Here is a 23,514-nt window from a genome sequence, read left to right on the forward strand (position 1 = left end):
AACTTATATGGCTGTACCCCTGAACTTATACAGCAGTACCACTGGGCTTATACGGCAGTACCCCTGGACTTATACAGATGAACCACTGGACTGGACTTATACATCAGTACCCCTGGACTTATACGGCAGTACCACTGGACTTATACGGCAGCACCCCTGGACTTATATGGCAGTACCACTGGACTTATACGGCAATACCCCTGGAATTATATGGCTGCACCACTGGACTGAACTTATACAACAGTACCCCTGGACTTATACAGCAGTTCCACTGGACTTATACGGTAGTACCCCTGGACTTATACTGCAGTACCCCTGGACTTATACGGCAGTACCCCTGGACTTATACGGCAATACCCCTTGATTTATATGGCTGCACCACTGGACTGGACTTATACGGCAGTACCCCTGGACTTATACGGCAGTTCCACTGGACTTATACGGCAGTACCCCTGGACTTATACAGCAGTTCCACTGGACTTATACGGCAGTATCCCTGGACTTATACGGCAGTATCCCTGGACTTATACGTCAGTACCCCTGTACTTATACAGCAGTACCACTGGACTTATACGGCAGTACCACTGGACTTATACGGCAGTACCCCTGGACTTATACGGCAGTATCACTGGCCTTATACGGCAGTACCCCATGACTTATACAGCAGTACCCCTGAACTTATACGGCAGTACCCCTGAACTTATACGGCAGTACCCCTGAACTTATACAGCAGTACTCCTGGGCTTATATGGCAGTACTTCTGGACTTATACAGATGAACCACTGGACTGGACATATACAGAAGTACCCCTGGACTTATACAGCAGTACCCCTGGAGTTATACGGCTGAACCACTGGAATGGACTTATACAGCAGTACCCCTGGACTTATACAGCAGTTCCACTGGACTTATACAGCAGTACCCCTGGACTTATATGGCAGTACCCCTGGACTTATACGGCAGTACTCCTGGACTTATACAGCAGTACCACTGGTTTTATATGGCAGTACCCCTAAACTTATACGGCTGTATCCCTGAACTTATACAGCAGTACCACTGGGCTTATACAGCAGTACTCCTGAACTTATACATATGAACCACTGGACTGTACTTGTACGGTAGTACCCCTGGACTTATACAGCAGTTCCACTGGACTTATACGGCAGTACCCCTGGACTTATACGGCAGTACCACTGGACTTATACAGCAGCACCCCTGTACTTATACGGCAATACGCTTGGAATTATATGGCTGCACCACTGGACTGGACTTATACAGCAGTACCCCTGGACTTATACAGCAGTTCCATTGGACTTATACGGCAGTACCCCTGGACTGGACTTATACGGCAGTACCCCTGGACTTATACGGCAGTTCCACTGGACTTATACGGCAGTACCACTGGACTTATAAGGAAGTACTCCTGAACTTATTTGGTAGTACCCTATGACTTATACGGCAGTACCCCTTGACTTATATGGCAGTACCCTTGGATTTATTTGACAGTACCCCTGGACTTATACGGCAGTACCCCTGGACTTATACGGCAATACCCCTGGACTTATACGGCAATACCCCTGAACTTATATGGCAGTATCCCTAGACTTATACGACTGCACCACTTGACTGGACTTATACGGAAGTACCCCTGGATTTATGCGGCAGTACCCCTGGACTTATAAGGCAGCACCACTGGACTTATGGCAGCACAGGACACCACCACTGGACTTATGGCAGCACAGGACACCCCCACTGGACTGATGCAGCACAAGACAGCACCACTGCACTAGACTTATACAGCAGCACCACTGGATTTATGGCAGAACAGGACACCACCACTGTGACTGGGCTGATGCATCACAAGGCACCACTACTGGACTGATGTAGCACAAGACAGCACTGGAATGACACATAAGAGCAGGTCGCCACCCCACGTGCCACACCACTTTCCCGCACAGACACTGAGGAGACATGTCCTCTCGCTACACTCTCCAATTCTGGAGTGAAAATGGTGGCGACGCGCGGCTCCTTATATGGAATCCAAAACCCGCGAGAATCCGACAGCGGGATGATGACGTTTTGCCTCGTTCTGGTTTCTGAGCCTGGTGAGAAGTCCCGAGCCGGGCTCGGATCCGGGCTCGGGACGTGATGTTCGGGTGGGTTCGGTTCTCAGGGAATCGAACCCGTTCATCCCTACCACAAATAATAATAAAAATACAAACATAAAGCTAAATGGTTCTGCGTGGGTCACGCAAAGTTGCCTTGTAACCATTGCCGAGTGTTTCTGAGACATACTGTAGCTCACATTTCAGTGTTAGTAACCTGCATTTGCCATGGCTGAGTCATCTCTGCAGAAAGGGTATCTAGTGTGAGTTTCCACACATCAATGAGTGTTCTTTAAAAGGAATGTCATTACTGACAACTGAGATAACAAGAATGCAGCATTTCTGGGTGCCAGTGGTCCACAAACCCACACTTTGTGCTAGCAGGCACATACCTGGCGTCTCATCTTAGGCGTAACTAGTTTCCAATAAATGCAATAGAAATGCTACTTCTGCAAATGCAATGTTAAACAGAATACATTCTATCTCTATATTAATCAACATTTATCTTATTTAGGTTTCGTAAAATACAGTGGTATACATTATTGCAAATAGAGAATCATAAATTATCTGTATGCTTACTTTTATGGTAATACTATTAACAAATATCTAAGATCCACTTTGACAAAGTTATAGGTTACTTACATACTGTACACAGGGTCGAACTGTCCCACAGGAGTACAGGGGAGACCCCCGGAGGCAGTAGCGGATCATGCCACGGGCAAGCAGGACTTTTGCCCGTGGCGCCGCCTTCCGGAGGGCGCCGCACCGTGGCAAGATCCGCTACTGTGCCCCCCCCGCCGCTGTGCCCCCCGCTGTCACCCCCGCCGCTGTGCCCCCCGCTGGTCCCCAGCTCTGAAGGGAACCAGACGCTACGCGTCTAGTTTCCCTTCGTGGAGGGGACCTTTGCTGTGCAGTGCGCGATGATGTCATCGCACACCGCACAGCATTGTGGCACAGACGCTAGGGGTCATAATTGACCTCTAGTGTCTATGCTGATGGAGGAGAGGAGCGGCGCCAGCGGCTGTCTGCAGCGGTCTGGATCAGGAACGGGGATAGCAAGTATACTTTTTTTATTTTTATTCCAGCGGCGCTACAGGGGGCACAAATGGGGACGTTACTGACCACGCCCCCGTGTGAAGCCACGCCCCTATAGTTTTGCCCGGGGCACAACCACAGGCAGAACCGACCCTGCCCGGAGGGCCCCACTTCCTGAGGGCCCTCCCCTTCCTCTAAGGATTAGGTTCCAGACTGTGCACTTGAATTATACATTATACATATATTACATTACTGTATACTGCACAGGACTATGATATACTGTATCTTCTACCGTGCATTAATCTGGTACATGATCATGCATGAACTATATTTATTAAGAGGGCCAAACTCTCTAATGGTTAGCCAAACATCTGCGTTGGCTGGCCACACCCACTCTGGAGGCTGACCACACCTCTGAGCATGGGCTTTACTACTGCAGTTTCCCAGTGGGCCGTTTATGTCCCAATTGAACAATGTTATACCAGTTCTTTCCCAATGGCGGTGTGCTAATTTGTTTCCCAGTAAGAAAGGATATGTGTTTAAGGTGCATTTTCATTGTTAAAACCCATTGACCTCTCACATTCCTCCCCTCCATTAATTAGGCGGTTGGTACCAAAAGACTGGCGCAATTCAGTATTGCTCCATTACAGGGACAGCCGCTCCTAAAAGCAGCTGTCCCCACAAGCTCCATCACTAGAGCTTTAGAGCTCTTAACCTCTAACGTTTAGCTAAGTGTTACTATTCAGTTCATGCATACTTATGGAGAATACTGGAAGAGGCTGCTGTAACCCTCTACGCAACCTTAATATCTTTTCCAACAGCTTCAGTTGCCAGAATGAGGGATCCAGCTCAGAAAAGTCTACATTTTTGGAGCTTGATGAATGAAGGAACCCATACTAGTGTAGGGGGGATGGTGTGCCAAATCAGAACTGTGATGAGTGCAGGAGATACATATCAGTGATATCGTCTGTGTTACAGTAATGCAGAATGGGTCTGTTTCCACAAGTACCATGAACCTATACAGCTTGATAAATAGGCATTATTTAAAACATTTTTGGGTGAAATCTGTAGAAAGTAACAATTTTATATGATTTACTTGCAAAAATTATGCATCCTCAGGTTGTATAATATCTGTTGCAGTCCCTCCATTTTCGATCACAAAACTAGGTTTCTAGGGGGCTATTAAAGTGTGAAAATTGACAGGCTTGGCCATGGTAGCTAATTCCATATTTAGATGTCATTGTTCCATAGTAGTGTATGGGCTACTGTAATGCATCTGCCAATACTTAACTTCAGGACACTGTACCCGAACCCTGGGAAATAAGGGGCCTGCTGCTACTGGCACGATTCCAGGTGCGGCTATTCTCAATATACGTCAATCTGAGAATGCTGCCCCTGACACCTTACTGATTATCTCAGTGCATGTGGTTAATCAACGTGGTAACTGCCACGAGCAGAAGTACCTTTTGGGTCAAGCCCATGGTGAGCACCTGATCTCACCTCAAACACAATTAGTAATACGTAAAAATTAGGTGACATGAGCGTCTTGGGGTTTGGGTGTGAAAACACAGAATCCAGAACTAAGATTAAGATTTTTAATCCAAGTCAAAACTTCAAAGTTTATAGTTACAGAAAAAGAAAAGTTACAAGAATATTATAGTTTAAATAGTCATAAGTAATTACAATTTCAAGAAATAAAATAGGGAAACAAACAACGTCCTAGTCACCTGTAGTACAGAACACTGGTTGAGTGAGGCCTCTCTGCATCTACTGGAACATTATAGGGTCCACCACTCACTGGAACCACCTCATGATAATGACAAATTCTCAGAGTCAGTTTCCCATATTTAAAGCTACTTCATGTTGCAGCTTCCCCGCACCTATTTTGGATTCCTTTAACCCTCCCAAAACCAGAGTGGAGTGAATCTCAGCTTACACTCTTGGGGTTTCTGATCCACTCTGGCAGGGGTGGATTCCCTTATCTTTTGTTTGAAGCTGGCTGAACTGGAACTATGTACACAGGCTCTTAGCAGTTCTAGGAAGATTTCACACCTTGATAGATATACAGTAGTGCCAGGAAAAAAAAATTGCGTCCCCCCCCATATAGCCAGAAAAAAGCATGCGCGCGCCGAAGGCGCGCGCGCTCCCGACAAGGCTGTGTGGCCTGATTAAAATGGGCGTGGTCTCATTACAGTGGGCGTGGCCTCGTCTGATATCACACCCACCACAGGGGGAAAAAATAAAAATAAAAAAGTCCCCTTTTTACACATTACACCAGGCAAGTGTCCCCATATTACACAGCGCGGCAGGCAGGTGTCCCCATTTACAAAGTGCGGCAGGCAGGTGTCCCCATTTTACAAAGTGCGGCAGGCAGATATCCCCATTTTACACAGTACGCAGGCAGGTGTCCCCATTTTACACAGTACGCAGGCAGATATCCCCATTTTACACAGTACGCAGGCAGGTGTCCCCATTTTACACAGTACGCAGGCAGGTGTCCCCATTTTACACAGTACGCAGGCAGGTGTCCCCATTTTACACAGTACGCAGGCAGGTATCCCCATTTTACACAGTGCGGCAGGTGTCCCCATTTTACACAGTGCGGCAGGTGCCCCCATTTTACACAGTGCGGCAGGTGTCCCCATTTTACACAGTGCGGCAAGTGTCCCCATTTTACACAGTACGGCAGGTATCCCCATTTTACACAGTGCGGCAGGTGTCAAGTGGGAGGAGAGAGAGAGAGAGAGAGAATACTTACAACTTGCCGCTCTTCGGGTCCCGCGCGCCGGCCGCCTCCTCCGTCGATGGTTATCTCCAGTCCTCTCCTCCCTCTCTCTTCCACCCGAGCGCTCCTGCTCGGGGGGCGGGGCTTCGCGGAATGACGCAAACGCGTCATTCCGCGAAGGCCCCCCCCCCCGAGCAGGAGCGCTCGGGGGGAGAGAGAGGGAGGAGAGGAGTAGTCACAAAGTGCCGCGGCGGGCGCCCCGTGCGGTTGCACGGCTCGCCCGCCGCTAGAAACGGCACTGAGTAGTGCCTTTACTTGGTTTGCTGGGTGGATTGCTTGTGTGTTATACACAAACTGCAACCTCTAATTACTGTCCCATACAGGATCCTAGGGCTATTAACAGCTCGTCTCTGAAGTTCTGTGGCTATAAAGATATATGCCTGGGCACTACAGTTGCCCAGACCAGAAATGTGTTTCCACTGGCCCGATCATTTGGATCAGTTGTTAGACTGACCCAGCAAGGAGTCGAGTGATCCTTTCACTGGAAAGACCTTCTGACATTTTCCTGTTGCTTTGTGACATTACCTCATAGGGTAGCGAGCACTTTTGAGCAAATAGGGATTTGATTTGGGCTGTCGTTGCCAAAGCATACATGTTGTGGCAACATCAATTCTCCCCCTTTGCCTACAATTGAATCCCCCCATCTTTCTCTCTCTCTCTTTATATATATATATATATATATATATTTATGATGGTCGAGTCACAGTATTATGACCACCAGCTAATAGCCAGAGTAACTGCCGTGTGCAATACGGACAGCAGCTAGTCAGGCTGAACTGTCTAGCTGCTGTCATAGACAGCAGCTAGACCGGCTGAGCTACTCTACTGTAGCATGTCGGTCAGCCCTCACGCACCTTTGTAACCGATGTTCACCTCTCACATCAATGGCACGTGGTGCTCTTCAGTTTTCATAACGTTATTCGCAATGGTGCCATTGTCCAGTCACGATACACCTTCACCACAGCAGCACGAAAACAGTTCACAAACTGCTCTGTGTCAGAAATACTGCCACCCTTGGACCAAATGCCAATAATCATGCCTTTTTGCAACTCGGATAAATCGCCCCTTAAACCCATGACAGAAACAAGTGATATGTGAGCAGATAGCTTATCGCACATGCAAATACTAGATTACACCTGGTGCTAATTGGTAGCTAATTACCTGTATCTTTCAATGGGGTTTACCAAACCCTGAATATGTAACAAGTAAAAAATAAAAATAAAGCAATATATACAGGAAAAAGACTTGGCCTGCACAACTAATAATTAATCAAAATTTTTATTATTCTATATGTATAAGGGGATTATCCTCAATGAACAATGATGCGTTTCTCTGCTTCTATCTCATATCAGCGGCTTCATCATATGATGTTGAAATCCTTATGGTCAGATTGCTGATAGTGGCGTACCTATGGTCAGAATTATGACGGTAAGTACTGGGGTTAGGGTTCGGCACTAGAGGGAGTGTTAGGCTGCAGGTGGGGAGGGGGGTTCATTTTAGTTAGAGTTAGGCTGCAGGAAGGGTGGGATAGGATTAGGGTTAAAATACTCATTGGGATCCATCAGGATTTTAAATGTCAGAACTCTGACTGCCAGGATTTCAACCACTGGACTAACAATACTATCCCACACAGACACAGGAGGATGTGCTGCTGACAAAAATAGATATACTTGCCAACAGCTATGCAATGTTCTATAATAATTTTTTTTTTTTAAATCATCCATGGCAGCTTCTGCATGTCCATTGGGGGAGATTTTATGTGCCTGCCTCATCATGCATCAGATGACCACATCTAGTACACACTTTCTTTTAACCCTTGCATTCCCTTTACTAATACCTACTTGTGGACTCTACTGAGATCATCTGCATACTTCTCACAGTAAGGTGACCCAAACTGTAGCCCATATTCAAGAAGTGGTCCAACTAGTGACTATACACTGGCAATACTACACACAGTATTACATCCTCTGCATGTAAGCCAGTATTTATGCACCTTTGTTACCACTGGGTGAGACTGTGCTTCTACTCATCAGCTAGTATTCTTACAGGAAGTCCTTTTCAATCTGTTTTTATGAAATATATTTCATTTTAAGTTATTGTTACCATGACCTATTGTAGGGTGACCAGACTATTCCTTTAACCTGGGACACAAGCCGGCATTTCATCTGGTTTTAAGCAGCCACAGAACCTGTGTAATTCATGAGTGTCCCAGATTAAAGGGATAGTCTGGTCACCCTTCCTATCGTAGCTATATAACTAGGCTTACTATATTATCCCTTTAAACTGGGACACTCATGAATTACAGAGGTTCTGTGGCTGATTAAAACCAGGTGAAATGCAGGCTTGAATTAAGACAGGCACATAATCTGTGTAATTTATGTGTCCCAGTTTAAAGATATAGTAGGGTAAGCCTATACATAACCCTATGTGTATCTGCATTCATTTTGCATCTGCTATGCAACAGTCCGGACTGGCATTTTGTATCTATGTATTTTTGTGGCAAGTTATTATCCTCCACAGTATTTTTGTCAGTAACTTGGCTGCAGATGTACCCACTTTACCTGTAGAGTTGTACTGCACATTTTTGCAGGGGTATTATGGAATGTACTGTACATCTATCGGTACATAATCTTATGGGTCCTCTTCTGCCTGGCAGTGGTGGATCCAGGGGAAAGCGTGCAACCGCGTCTCCATCACTCTTCTGTCCATGGCACAGGACACACTACTCTGCTGTGAAAAGTTGCATGTGGCATTGGGAGCAATTATCCTGAGCCCCCTCCCGGATCTGCCACAGCTATAACTCTGTATGTAAATGCAGCAGGAGGCGTGTATTTCAATCACTTGTCTCCTGCGTAGGGATCCGAGCTGCGTCAGTGAAAGGAAAAACTAACAGCAGGGAGGATTTCTCGATGTGGAAAATGTGTGATGTTATAAAGTCTTGGTTTATGCACCCATGAGATGGGAATATAAAAGCTGTGGAGCAGGATCATTTGACAGGATGGTGCAAACAGGCAGAAAATAACTCCAAAAATGCAGTAACAGCCACTCATAGAGCTGAATTAAGATTTGTGAGTCCCCAGGGCAGCTACATTGTGGGGTACCAGACAATAATACTGACTGCAGTCAGGAGGGCTGCGCATGTGGGGGCATTTGTGTATCTGGCATTGTGGGCCAATGTGTATCTGACACTGTGGGGACATTTGTATATCTGGCACGGTGGGGCAATGTGTATCTGGCACTGTGGGGGCATTTATGTATCTGGCACTGTGATGCAATGTATATCTGGCACTGTGGGGGCATTTATGTATCTGGCACTGTGGGGGCATTTGTATATCTGGCACTGTGGGGCAATGTATGTCTGACACTGGGGCAATGCGTATCTGACACTTGGGCATTTGTGTATCTGGCACTGTGGGGCAATGTGTATCTGGCACTCTGGAGCAATGTGTATCTGGCACTGTGGGGGCATTTATGTATCTGGCAGTCTTGGGCAATGTGTATCTGGCACTCTGGGGCAATGTATTTCTGGCACTGTGGGGCAATGTATATCTAGCACTGTTGGGCAACGTGTATCTGGCACTATTGGGGTCATTTGTGTATCTGGCCCCCCATAAGTGTATCACGCCCCCATTTTCATTGGCCACGCCCGATGTAGCATTTGGCCACACCCATTATTTGGCACGTGTGCCGAAGGCATGTGCACATAGTATCTATAGGACATTTTTTCTAATTGCACCACTGAGTCCACCTGTGGTAAATTCAGTTGATTGGACATGATTTGGAAAGGCACACACCTGTCTATATAAGGTCCCACAGTGTATGTCTGAGCACAAACCAAACATTAAGTCAAAGGAATTGTCGGTAGACCTCCGAGACAAGATTGTCTCGAGGCACAAATCTGGGAAAGGGTACAGAAAAATATCTGCTGCTGTGAAGGTCCCAATGAGCACAGTGGCCTCCATCATCTGTAAATGGAATAAGTTCAGAACTACCAGGACTCCTCCTAGAGCTGGCCGGCCATCTAAAATGAGTGATCGGGGGAGAAGGGCCCTAGTCAGGGAGGTGACCAAAAACCCAACAGTCACTCTGTCAGGGCAACAGCTTTCCTCTGTGGAGAGAGGAGAACCTTCAAGAAGGACAACCTTCTCTGCAGCAATCCACCAATCAGGTTTATAAGGTAGAGTGGCCAGACGGAAGACACTCCATGGTAAAAAGCGCATAGCAGCCCACCTGGAGATTGCCAAATTGCACCTGAAGGACTCTCAGACCATCAGAAACAAAATTCTCTGGTCTGATGAGACAAAGATTGAACTTTTTGGCGTGAATGCTAGGTGTCATGTTTGGAGGAAACCAGGCACCGCACATCACCAGGCCAATACCACCCCTACAGTGAAGCATTGTGGTGTCAGCATCATTCTGTGGGGTTGTTTTTCAGCTTCAGGAACTGGGAGACTAGTCAGGATAGAGAGAAAGATGAATGCAGCAATGTAGAGAGACATCCTGTATGAAAACCTGCTCCAGAGCTCTTGACCTCAGACTGGGGCGACGGTTCATCTTTCAGCAGGACAACGACCCTAAGCACACAGCCAAGATATGAAATGAGTGGCTTCAGGACAACTCTGTGAATGTCCTTGAGTGGTCCAGCCAGAGCCCAGACTTGAATCCGATTGAACATCTCTGGAGAGATCTGAAAATGGTTGTGTACCGATGCTTCCCATCCAAACTGATGGAGCTTGAGAGGTGCTGCAAAAAGGAATGGATGAAACTGCCCAAAGATAGGTGTGCCAAGCTTGTGGCATCATATTCAAAATGTCTTTAGGCCGTAATTGCTGCCAAAGGTACATCAACAAAGTATTGAGCAAAGGCTGTGAATACTTATGTACATGTGATTTCTTAGATTTTTATTTTTAATAAATTTGCAACAATCTCAAAAATACTTTTTTCACATTGTCATTATGAGGTATTGTGTGTAGAATTTTGATGAAAAAAAATAATTTATTCCAGTTTGGAATAAGGCTGTGACATAACAAAATGTGGAAAAAGTGAAGTGTTGTGAATACTTTCCGTGTGCACTATATATACTGTAAAAGGGCTTTTTATATATCAAAGGAAAATTAGGGACAGGGTTGTAGAACCAGCTGACTCAGCTCTCTGAATACACTGCAGACCACACTGCAGCACCGGGTCAAGTAAGTGGGAAGAATACATGTGGCCCTTTTAATGTTGGGAGGCTTGACGCGTTTCATGATATATTGCTAGTTATTTCTTAGGTTTGTTTTTACTACTGGTAAATGTTTATGTTTTTTAAGCACTTTTTGATTTCCACAAAGACAGGACAGCTGATAGTGATTTTACAGCAACTGCAAAAATTACAGGTGTAAAAATAGGATTTTGATAACCTACCGGTAAATCCTATTTTCTCATACGTCCTAGAGGATGCTGGGGACGACATCAAGACCATGGGGTGTATACCAAAGCTCCAGTACGGGCGGGAGAGTGCGGATGACCCTGCAGCACCGATTGACCAAACTTTAGGTCCTCATCGGCCAAGGTGTCAAACTTGTTGAACTTAGCAAATGTGTTTGACCCACAAGTAGCTGCTCGGCAAAGTTGTAATGCCAAGACCCCCCGGGCAGCCGTCCAGGATGAGCCCACCTTCCTAGTGGAGTGGGCCTTTACCGACGTCGGTAACGGCAATCCAGCCGTAGTATGAGCTTGCTGAATCGTATTCCTAATCCAATGTGCAATAGTCTGCTTGGAAGCAGGACAGCCAATCTTGTTGTGATCATACAGGACAAACAGAGCCTCTATTTTCCGTATACGAGCTGTTCTAGCAACATAGATTTTCAAAGCTCTAACCACATCTAGAGACTTTGAATCAGTGAATGTGTCAGTAACTACTGGCACCACAATAAGTTGGTTTATGTGAAAAGCAGAAACCACCTTTGGAAGAAAATGTTGGAGAGTTCGCAACTCTGCCCTATCTTCATGGAAAATCAGGTAAGGGCTCTTGTGAGACAATGCCCCCAATTCCGACACCCGCCTTGCGGATGCCAATGCCAAAAGCATCACCACTTTCCAAGTGAGAAACTTCAACTCTATCTTTTGTAGAGGCTCAAACCAATCCGATTGTAGGAACTGCAATACCACGTTAAGGTCCCATGGTGCCACTGGAGGCACGAATGGAGGCTGGATGTGCAGAACCTCTTTCACGAAGGTCTGAGCCTCTGGAAGAGAGGCCAATTGTTTTTGGAAGAACACTGACAAGGCCGAAATCTGGACCTTGATTGATCCCAATCGTAGGCCCGTCTCCACACCATCCTGCAAAAAATGGAGAAAACGTCCTAAGTGAACTCTTCCGTAGGAGCTTTCTTGGATTCACACCAAGACACATATTTTCTCCAAATACGGTGGTAATGTTTTGACGTTACTCCCTTTCTGGCCTGAATAAGGGTGGGGATGACCTCCTTAGGAATACCCTTCCTGGCTAGGATACGGTGCTCAACAGTCATGCCGTCAAACGTAGCCGCAGTAAGTATTGGTACACACACGGCCCCTGTTGATCTCCTATGAGTAACTGCTGAAGATCTGGGTACCAAGCCCTTCTTGGCCAGACAGAGATAAGTTCCAGGTGGCCAAAAAAACTGCGGGATCTGGGCAGTTGAGGACTATTAAAGTAAGAAAAGTATAAGCACATGAGGGAAGAGGGCCCTACTCGTGAGAGCTTACATTCTAAGGGGAGGGGGAGACAGACAGGGGTGACACAGATGGGGTACATAGAGAGCGTGGAACAGAGGGTTTTAGATGAGATTTGGCTGGGTTTGGTAAAGAAAATAAGATTTTAAACCTACCGGTAAATCTATTTCTCCTAGTTCGTAGAGGATGCTGGGGACTCCGTAAGGACCATGGGGTATAGACAGGCTCCGCAGGAGATAGGGCACCTAAAAAGAACTTTGACTATGGGTGTGCACTGGCTCCTCCCTCTATGCCCCTCCCCCAGACCTCAGTTAGAGAACTTTGCCCAGAGGAGATGGACAATACAAGGCAGGATTTAGCAATCCAAGGGCAAGATTCATACTAGCCCACACCAATCATACCATGTAACCTGGAACATACATAACCAGTTAACAGTATGAACAAACGACAGTAACGGTCCAAGACCGATGTCAACTGTAACATAACCCTTATGTAAGCAACAACTATATACAAGTCTTGCAGAGTTTCCGCACTGGGACGGGCGCCCAGCATCCTCTACGGACTAGGAGAAATAGATTTACCGGTAGGTTTAAAATCTTATTTTCTCTTACGTCCTAGAGGATGCTGGGGACTCCGTAAGGACCATGGGGTTTATACCAAAGCATCCAATCGGGCGGGAGAGTGCGTATGACTCTGCAGCACCGACTGAGCAAACGCTAGGTCCTCATCAACCAGGGTATCAAACTTGTAGAATTTAGCAAAAGTGTTTGACCCCGACCAAGTCGCCGCTCGGCAAAGTTGTAATGCCGAGACGCCTCGGTCAGCCGCCCAAGAAGAGCCCACCTTCCTAGTGGAATGGGCCTTAACCGAATTTGGTACCGGCAATCCAGCCGTAGAGCGAGCCTGCTGAATCGTATTACAGATCCAGCGAGCAATAGTCTGCTTCGAAGCAGGAGCACCAATCTTATTGGCCGCATACAGGACAAACAGAGCCTCTGTTTTCCTAATTCTAGCCGTCCTGGCTACATAAATTTTTAAGGCCCTGACTACGTCCAGGGATCTGGAATCCTCCAGGTCACTTGTAGCCACAGAGACCACAATAGGTTGATTCATATGGAACGAAGAAACCACTTTAGGCAAAAATTGCAGACGTGTCCTCAATTCAGCTCTATCCACATGAAAAATCAAGTAGGGGCTCTTGTGTGACAAAGCTGCCAATTCTGACACTCGCCTTGCTGATGCTAAGGCCCAGTGGCGTCACAAGGCGGGTGCGGGGGGTGCGGCCCGCACCCGGGTGTGACACCTGGAGGGGGTGACACCAAATGTCAGCTCCTCCGCAGTGACAGGAGCCAGGTGCTGCAGTGTGAAATTCCGTTACAGCACCCGGCTCCTGTCATAGCAGAGGAGCCGACAGCACACTGGGACCGTCTCTGGGGGAAGCCCAGCATCTCCGGAGATGCTGGGCACGCCCCCAGAGTGACGATCCCGGTATCCCCGCGAAGCCACGCCCCTAGCTGTAAGGCCACGCCCCTTTTTTGCCGCGATCGCGGCAGTACATCAGGGGTGCGCACCGGGTGTCACCACACCTGGTGACGCCTCTGCTAAGGCCAACAACATGACCACCTTCCAGGTAAGAAATTTCAACTCAACCTTGTTAAGCGGTACAAACCAGTGTGATTTTAGGAACTGCAACACCACGTTCAGGTCCCATGGTGCCACTGGAGGCACAAAAGGGGGCTGGATGTGCAGCACTCCCTTTACAAACGTCTGGACTTCTGGAAGTGAAGCCAATTCCTTCTGAAAGAAAATCGAGAGGGCCGAAATCTGTACCTTAACAGAGCCTAATTTCAGGCCCATATCCACTCCTGTCTGTAGGAAGTGGAGAAGACGACCCAGATGAAAATCTTCCGTAGGTGCATTCTTGGTCTCACACCCAGACACATACTTTCGCCAGATACGGTGATAATATTTTATCGTCACCTCCTTCCTAGCCTTTATTAAAGTAGGGATGACCTCTTCCGGAATCCCCTTTTTCGCTAGGATTCGGCGTTCAACCGCCATGCCATCAAACGCAACCGCGGTAAGTCTTGAAATACACAGGGCCCCTGCTGCAACAGGTCTTCCCTCAGAGGAAGAGGCCAGGGATCTCCTGTGAGCATCTCTTGTAGATCCGAGTACCTGGCCCTTCGAGGCCAGTCTGGGACAAAGAGTATCGTCTGTACTCTTCTTCGTCTTATGATCCTCAACACTTTTGTGATGAGAGGAAGAGGAGGAAACACGTAGACCGATTTGAACACCCACGGTGTTACTAGAGCGTCTACTGCTACTGCCTGAGGGTCCCGAGACCTGGCGCAATACCTCCGAAGTTTTTTGTTGAGGTGTGACGCCATCATGTCTATTTGAGGAGTTCCCCAAAGACGTGTTACGTCTGCAAAGACTTCTTGGTGGAGGCCCCACTCTCCTCGATGGAGATCGTGTCTGCTGAGGAAGTCTGCTTCCCAGTTGTCTACTCCCGGAATGAATATTGCCGACAGAGCTTGTAGATGTTTTTCTGCCCAGCGGAGGATTTTTGTCGCCTCTGCCATTGCCGCTCTGCTTTTCGTTCCGCCCTGCCTGTTTATGTATGCAACTGCTGTTACATTGTCCGCCTGGATCTGCACGGGACGGTCTTGAAGAAGATGTACCGCTTGTTGAAGGCCATTGTAAATGGCTCTTAGCTCTAGAACGTTTATGTGAAGGCAGGCTTCCTGTTGTGACCAACGTCCCTGGAAGTTTTCTCCCTGAGAGACTGCTCCCCAGCCTTGGAGACTTGCATCCGTGGTTACTAGGACCCAGTCCTGAATCCCGAACCTGCGTCCCTCTAGCAGGTGAGAGCTGTGCAACCACCACAGGAGCGAAATCCTGGTTTTTGACGACAGGATTATCTTTCTGTGCATGTGTAGGTGTGACCCCGACCACTTGTCCAACAGGTCCCATTGGAATACTCTGGCATGAAACCTGCCAAACTGTATGGCCTCGTAGGCCGCCACCATCTTCCCCAACAACCAAATGCACTGATGGTGCGACACACTTGATGCTTTAAATATCTGTTTTACCATTTTCTGGATTTCCAGAGCCTTTTCCAGTGGAAGAAATACTCTCTGAACTTCTGTGTCCAGAATCATCCCGAGGAAAGACAACCTTGTCGTCGGTTCCAACTGTGACTTTGGGTAATTTATGATCCACCCGTGTTGTTGGAGTATTGACAGGGAGAAGGATATGTTTTGTAATAACTGCTCCCTGGATCTCGCCTTTATCAGGAGGTCGTCCAGATAAGGGATTATATTGACTCCTTTCTGACGAAGGAGGACCATCATCTCCGCCATCACCTTGGTGAATACCCTCGGCGCCGTGGATAGACCCGAAAGGTAACGTCTGGAATTGGTAATGGCAATCCTGAATCGCGAATCTCCGATAAGCCTGGTGATGAGGATAAATGGGCACATGCAGGTAAGCATCCTTTAAGTCCACCGACACTAAGTAGTCCCCCTCCTCCAGACTGGCAATCACCGCCCGAAGTGATTCCATCTTGAACTTGAACATTTTCAGGAAGAAATTCAGATCTTTTAGATTTAGGATCGGTCTGACCGAGCCGTCCGGCTTTGGAACAACAAAGAGACTTGAATAAAAACTCCGCCCTTGTTGTGACAACGGTACCAGGACTATAACCTGGTCTTGACATAATTTTTGGATTGCCGCTGTTACTGCTTCTCTCTCTGGCGGAGAAGCTGGCAAGGTCGATTTGAAAAATCGGCATGGGGGAACATCTTGAAACTCTAGTTTGTATGCCTGGGATACTATTTGCAACACCCAGGGATCCAGGCCAGACAGAATCCAATCCTGGCTGAAGAGTTTGAGACGTGCCCACACCCGAGCGGTCTCCCGCAAGGGAGATCCAGCGTCATGCTGGGGATTTTGCAGAATTAGGGGTAGACTTCTGCTCTTGGGAACCTGGAGCCGGTGTGGGCTTCTGCAAAGAAGGGGGAACCTCACGCCTTTTTGTATTTATTGGGCCGAAAGGACTGCATTTGCGGGTGATAGGTCTTTTTTTGCCAGTGCAGGCACAGAGGGCAAAAAAGTTGACTTACCTGCGGTAGCCGCCGAGACTAACGCATTCAGGCCATCGCCAAATAAGGCCTCACCTTTATATGGGAGAGCCTCTATGTTTCTTTTGGAATCTGCATCCGCGTTCCACTGGCGAATCCATAACGCCCGCCTAGCCGATACTGCCATGGTAGCGACTTGTGAACTCAAGAGTCCAATATCCTTCATTGCTTCCAGCATGTAGGCGGCAGCGTCCTTGATATTCCCTAACTTAAGGAGTATCTCATCTTTATCAGTCGTGTCAATTTCTGATGACACGCTTTCTGACCATTTTTCAATAGCGCGACTCACCCATGCTCAGGCAATAGTGGGCCTGAGCAGTGTACCATTGCTAACATAAATGGATTTCAATGTCGTTTCCATTTTGCGGTCTGCCAGCTCTTTAAGAGAAGCCGTGCCAGGAGCAGGGAGAATTACCTTCTTTGTCAACCTGGAAAGTGCACTGTCTAACACAGGGGGTGACTCACATTTTTTCCTGTCTTCAACCAGGAAAGGATAAGCTATGTGAATCCTTTTGGGAATACGAAATTTGTTACCAGGATTCACCCACATCCCTTCAAACAGAGCATTTAGTTTGTGTGAAGGAGGGAACGTGACTTTGGATTTCTTTTCCTTACATAAATTAGCTTTCTCCTGAGGTACAGGAGTGCTTTCTGTAACCTCCAACACGTCCCTTATATCCACAATCATATATTGTATACTTTTTGCCAATTTATGATCTATCTCTCTGGATTCACTATTGTCGACACAAGAATCAGAATCCGTGTCGGTATCAGTGTTTACATTTGCAAATGGTCTCTTATGTGACCCAGAGGGGCCGCCCACATAAGGAATTACAGCATCCTGAAAAATCACATCTTACACAGATTTTCTCCAGCATGCATCCCTTAGATTCAGACTTATCCAATCTACAGTTAATCAGATGCATACTGTCACGTAGCTCTTTCACCCATGCAGGCTCTTGGTGTGCCGGTAGCGCCACCACATTACAACTCTGTGTCCCTAAAATGGCTTCCTCCGGGGAGGAACTCCCTGCCTCAGACATGCCTCACACGTGTACACCACACTCACAGACACACTGGGACTTATTTTGGGGACAGACCCACAGTAAAATCTGTCAGAGGGACACAGGATAGGAGCAGCCAGTTCACAAACCCAGCGCCAGTATTGCCTGTGAACACAGTATGTCAACAGCCCAAAAGCTTTTTTAAATAGTAATATACACTCAGGGTCGGACTGGCCCACAGGGGTACCAGGGAAACCACCGGTAGGCCCCACTGCCTGAGGGCCCACTCCTTCTTCTAGGGATCAAGTTCCAGACTGTTCACTTGTATTATACATGGTAGATATGTTGCATTACACTGCACTAAACTATTGTGTATTTCAAGTCTCTGTGGAGGCTGGCCACACCCCTTTATAGGCTGGCCACACCCCTAGTATGGGCCCCTATAACTGCATTCCCCCGGTGGGCCCTTCATGCCCCAGTCCGACACTGTATACACTATCAAATGCACCACAATCGCTTTGTGCCCCCCCTTTATAGCACCCTGTACTTGTCAGAAGTGGAGGAGAGGACCAGCGTGTGCTCTGCAGCCTGAGGCGAGAAAATGGCGCTGAGTAGTGTGCTGGCTGCCTGAGGAAGAAGCTCCGCCCCCACAATGGCGCGTCCTTACACTCAGTATATTGACTTATTATTTATACTGGCGGGGGTAGGGCTGTGCCAGCGGCATCTTATGCCCCCTTTTAGCCAGTTTGAGGTATTTTTCCTGCTGCCCAGGGCGCCCCCAGCTCCAGGTAAGTGGGTGTCTGGGGCAGCCTCACTTGCCCATCATACAGCAGGTCACCTCATTGTGCCCATGAACAGGGCACCATATACACAAAATATGTTTACAGTGTAAATGGCTGTATTGCAGCAGAGTGTTGGATCTATGGACATTATAGTGTGTGTGTATATATATATATATATATATATATATATATATAAATACACATATACAAACACTTTTTTTTTATTCTCCCATATTTAATCTACATTTTCCTATATATAATGCCCCTATGTGCTGTCAGTCTCCAACTTAGTGCTCGAAGTGGGCCGGTATTCAATGGTATGGCATACCGGCACTTCTTCGAGCACTGAGTCTGAAGACGCCTGCCGCCGTATCGAGCTCTCGCTCCTAAAATGGCTGCGCTACTATTTCAAATCTGCCGCGGACTGGCAGCCAATCAGGAGCAGCTGCTCCTGATTGGCTGCCGGTCCGTGGCAGATTTGAAATAGTAGCGCCACGCTCATAGGAGCCACAGCCTCCTCCTACTTGCACTGCCGCCGCCCTCTGCCTCCTCCTCTGCTACACCGCCGCCACCCTCAGCCGCACCGCCGCCCTCCTCAGTCCATCTCTGCACCTCCGCACCATGTCGACCACAGCCTCCTTGTCCACCACACCGCAGACCACAGCATCCTCAGCACCGCTGCTGCTAAATAGGTAATCTTACCCTGCTGCCTATCTCTCTCCCTGTCCCTATGTCCCTGCTGTCACTTTCCCTGTTCCTCTGTCACTCTCCCTGTCCCTACTGTATGTCCCTGCTGTCACTTTCCTATCCCCCTGTCACTCTCCCTGAATTTCGGTTCATTCCATGTGGTATAATGTGAATTTCGGCTCACTCAGTGTGCTGTAATGTGAATGTCGGCTCATTCTGTGTGCTATAATATGAATTTCGGCTCATTCAGTGTGGTATAATGTGAATTTCGGCTCATTCTGTGTGCTATAATATGAATTTCGGCTCATTCAGTGTGGTATAATGTGAATTTCGGCTCATTCTGTGTGCTATAATGTGAATTTCGGCTCATTCTGTGTGCTCTAATGTGAATTTCTGCTCATTCTGTGTGCTCTAATGTGAATTTCAGCTCATTCTGTGTGCTATAATGTGAATTTCTGCTCATTCTGTGTGCTATAATGTGAATTTCTGCTCATTCTGTGTGCGCTAATGTGAAAGGGGCACCAGTACTAGATAGTATAAGGGGTCCTACTATTCTGGTGCATAATGTGTATAAGGGGTATATGGTGTGGTAAACTACACTTAAGTACATGCCACCTTTTGAGTAGCCACGCCCCCTTTTCTGAAGCGCTATGGATTGTTTGAGGAAGGGGGCCCCAAATCGGTATCTTGCTTAGGGCCCCATGAAGTCTAAATCCGCCTCTGCCTCACACTCTCCCCCTTTCCTACTCCAGTTCCACACATGAAGGTTTTTTAATTTTATTCACTAAAATTCACTATATTTGACTGCTCATCACGTTTGATGAGCAGGCACCCTTTGCGGCGCAGAACCCAGCATCAGGGGCTATGGGCAGTAATGGGCAGTTGTAGTGGGCAGCAGTTGTGGGACTTAAGCGGCGGCGGGTATCAACGGCCGGACTCAGCGGGCAGTTTGGCTGCAGGTCATTAGGCCTAATAATGGCCTGCAGTCATTAGGGCACCACAGTTTGAAGGCATTACCAATTTCAAAAATGGCGCTGCAGAGCCATTTTTTAAATCCAAGATGGCCGCCGTGAGCCAATGAAGGCTCACTGCGTCATCGCCCCACCCCCTCTGGCTGACTTATAGGAGTCAGCACGAGGTGCGGCTGTCAGTACGACGGTGGAGGAGGAGCAGTGAAGAGCTCCTGAAGAACGAAGACACCGTGGAAGTCCTGGATGGGCGGCGGCCATGATAAAGAGCTTAAAGGCCGCCGCCCCTCAGGTGAAGTCCCAGTATAATAAAACTTTTTTTTTTTTTTAAACGTGTTTTGTATGTATTTTAATATTTTCTTCACAGGAGGACTAGAGGTGCCAGCGGGCCCTTATTGTCCGGGCATGCAGGCACTCGTGGTTCTCCAAGTGCCTGCATGCTGGGGCAGGCTTGCTGGGACCCGTAGGTCTCCTGTAAAGAACAATATTATCGGTCCATAAACCCTGCACCCACCGCCACCAGGGGTGCGGGGCATAGCTTGTTGTTGCTTGGGAGGGGGGACCCTATTTTTTCTATTTTGGGGTCCCCACTTTCTGAGGATTTCCAGCCCTGGGCTGACTGGTTTGGGGGTGTTTAATGCGATGGCAGGGGGACCCAGCCCCAAGCGTCTCCCCTGCTATGGCATTATCCCCCTGGCTGGTTCAGCCTGGTGCTGGTTTTAGTTGAGGAAGGGGGACTCTACACTTTTTTTGGGGGGAGGTGGTGGTTTTGTTATCAGCCAGTGCCTCACCAGCCACGTATCTCACCGCACGTCACTGTAAGATACAATCCCAGAGGGCGGCGGCTTAGCATGTGCAATGCTGCTAAAAGCAGCTAGCGAGCGAACAACTCAGAATGAGGACCTTTATGAGCTACATAGCTGTTCCAATTCAGTCGCATCTAATTGCAGGGTGTAGTACGGTCTGCCGGCGGTGGAGCTCCCGGCGACCAGCATACCGGCACCGGGAGCCCGAGCGCCGGCTTACTGACAGTGTGGCGAGCACAAATGAGCCCCTTGCGGGCTCGCTGCGCTTGCCACGCTGCAGGCACGGTGGCGCGCTACGCGCGCCACACTATTTTTTTCTCCCTCCAGGGGGGTCGTGGACCCCCACGAGGGAGAATAAGTGTCGGTATGCCAGCTGTCGGGATTCCGGCGCCGGGATCCCGACAGCCGGCATACTGAAGACCACCCCTAATTGCACATGCTCTGGAGACCTTTGCCTATGCTATATTTTGTATCTGTCATTTTTATGATGTCAGCTGCACTTTGACTCATAGATTTATTTTATCTACAAAATAATAAATAAAATAAAAAGAAACACAGTCACTAATTGCTCTTCATTGTAAAACTGGTAACAAAGCACTGGCGTATCTATAATGGGTGCAGTGTGTGCGGTGCACACGGGCCCCTGGGTCCATAGGGGGCCCACACCGCACACACTGCACCCATTTCTTCTATACTTACCATTCCGGCGTCCATCGGTGACTGTGTGTGTAGGCCCCCTCCTCTCCCATAGCCGTCACCGCCGGTGATAGCGCACTGAGTGCTAGAGACTCTGGCACAGTGCCAGAGTCTACAGCACATGCGCAGGACTCCGGAAAAATGGTGCGGCGGCCATTTTTCAGAGTCCTGCGCATGCGCTGTAGACTCTGGTACTGTGCCAGAGTCTCAGCGCTGAGAGCGCTAGCAGCATCGCTGATGGCTACGGGAGAGGATGGGGCCCACACACGGAGTCTGCACACAGGTCCCCTCCTCTCTAGAAACGCCGCTGTAACAAAGTCTCGATATTAAGCAGATAGACTAAATGCATGAATCTTTTCCCATGGGGTAACTCCTATGCAGTTATGGCCTCAAACAGTGACGGGATACATAAAATAGAAGAAAAAACAACAATAGTGTAATACGTTCCAGCATCAATCATATACACCTCAGTTATGTCTTTCAACTGAAAATTGGTAGCCACTAGTGACTGTGTCCTCCACCCAGAGGCAGAACTCTGGGAGGCAACGGAGTCAGCTGCCGCCGGGATCCTGCTTTGAAGGGGGGCACCTCTCCTCCTGTTACATGTGTTCAGCGACATTAATCAATTAAGTTAAATGACAGCAGCCGGTATCTCTTCCGTAGTCGACTTCCCCACTAGTCACTACACCTTACAAATCACACCCTCTTTATTATAGATACACTGGAAGCAGATACCTTACTGATGAAGCTATTTGCCCCTATAAAGGAAGCATGAGAATTCTAACTATAAAGTTTTTTCTCGGACAATTACAAGTAACTTCATATACTGTAGTTAGAATTCTCATACTTCCTATGCATGAGCAGATACAGATGGGTCCACGTTTATCTTGACCTTTAATAGGATCAACTGAGCCAGAGAAGTCGGACTTAATCCCCTGCTGTAATGACTTAATCCCCTGCTGTATTGTTCTCTGTATTGTATTGCAGCTGAGAACAATAGATGAAGGGTTTATGCTAATAACTCATGTTGTGCCTAGGTGCAGAAAACTAGTCAAGATAACCATGGACCCATCTGTATGTCCATCAGTAAGGTGCATGTTTCCATTGTAATAGGTTGTGGGTTCTAATCCTGGCTATGTCACTTGCAAATTAATTGTCAGAGAAATAATCAGCATTGTGAGTGACTGAGCAGATCTATGTAGTGTGTGGCTGGACCCCTACATAGTTCTGCCTAGTTGCAACAGTTTTGTAGTAGCTTCATACACGCTAAGCCGCCGCCTACTGGGAGTGAATCTTAGCTTCTTAAAATTGCGAACGAAAGATTCTCTAAATTGCGACCACACACCTCTTAGCAGTTTCTGAGTAGCTCCAGACTTACTCGGCATCTGCGATCAGTTCAGTGCTTGTCGTTCCTGGTTTGACGTCACAAACACACCCAGCGTTCGCCCAGACACTCCTCCGTTTCTCCAGCCACTCCCGCGTTTTTCCCAGAAACGGTAGCGTTTTTTCGCACACACCCATAAAACGGCCTGTTTCCGCCCAGAAACACCCACTTCCTGTCAATCACATTACGATCACCAGAACAAAGAAAAAACCTCGTAATGCCGTGAGTAAAATTCCTAACTGCATAGCAAATTTACTTGGCGCAGTCGCACTGCGGACATTGCGCATGCGCTCCGTTGCGAGAAAAAAATACAGAGCGAACAACTCGGAATGACCCCCATAGTTAGAATCTGCAGGCTTGCTATACAGGAGCAAATATGGGTGTGTATATATGTATATATATATATATATATATATATATA

Source organism: Pseudophryne corroboree, chromosome 3, assembly GCF_028390025.1.
Source record: "Pseudophryne corroboree isolate aPseCor3 chromosome 3, aPseCor3.hap2, whole genome shotgun sequence".
Classification (NCBI taxonomy): domain Eukaryota; kingdom Metazoa; phylum Chordata; class Amphibia; order Anura; family Myobatrachidae; genus Pseudophryne; species Pseudophryne corroboree.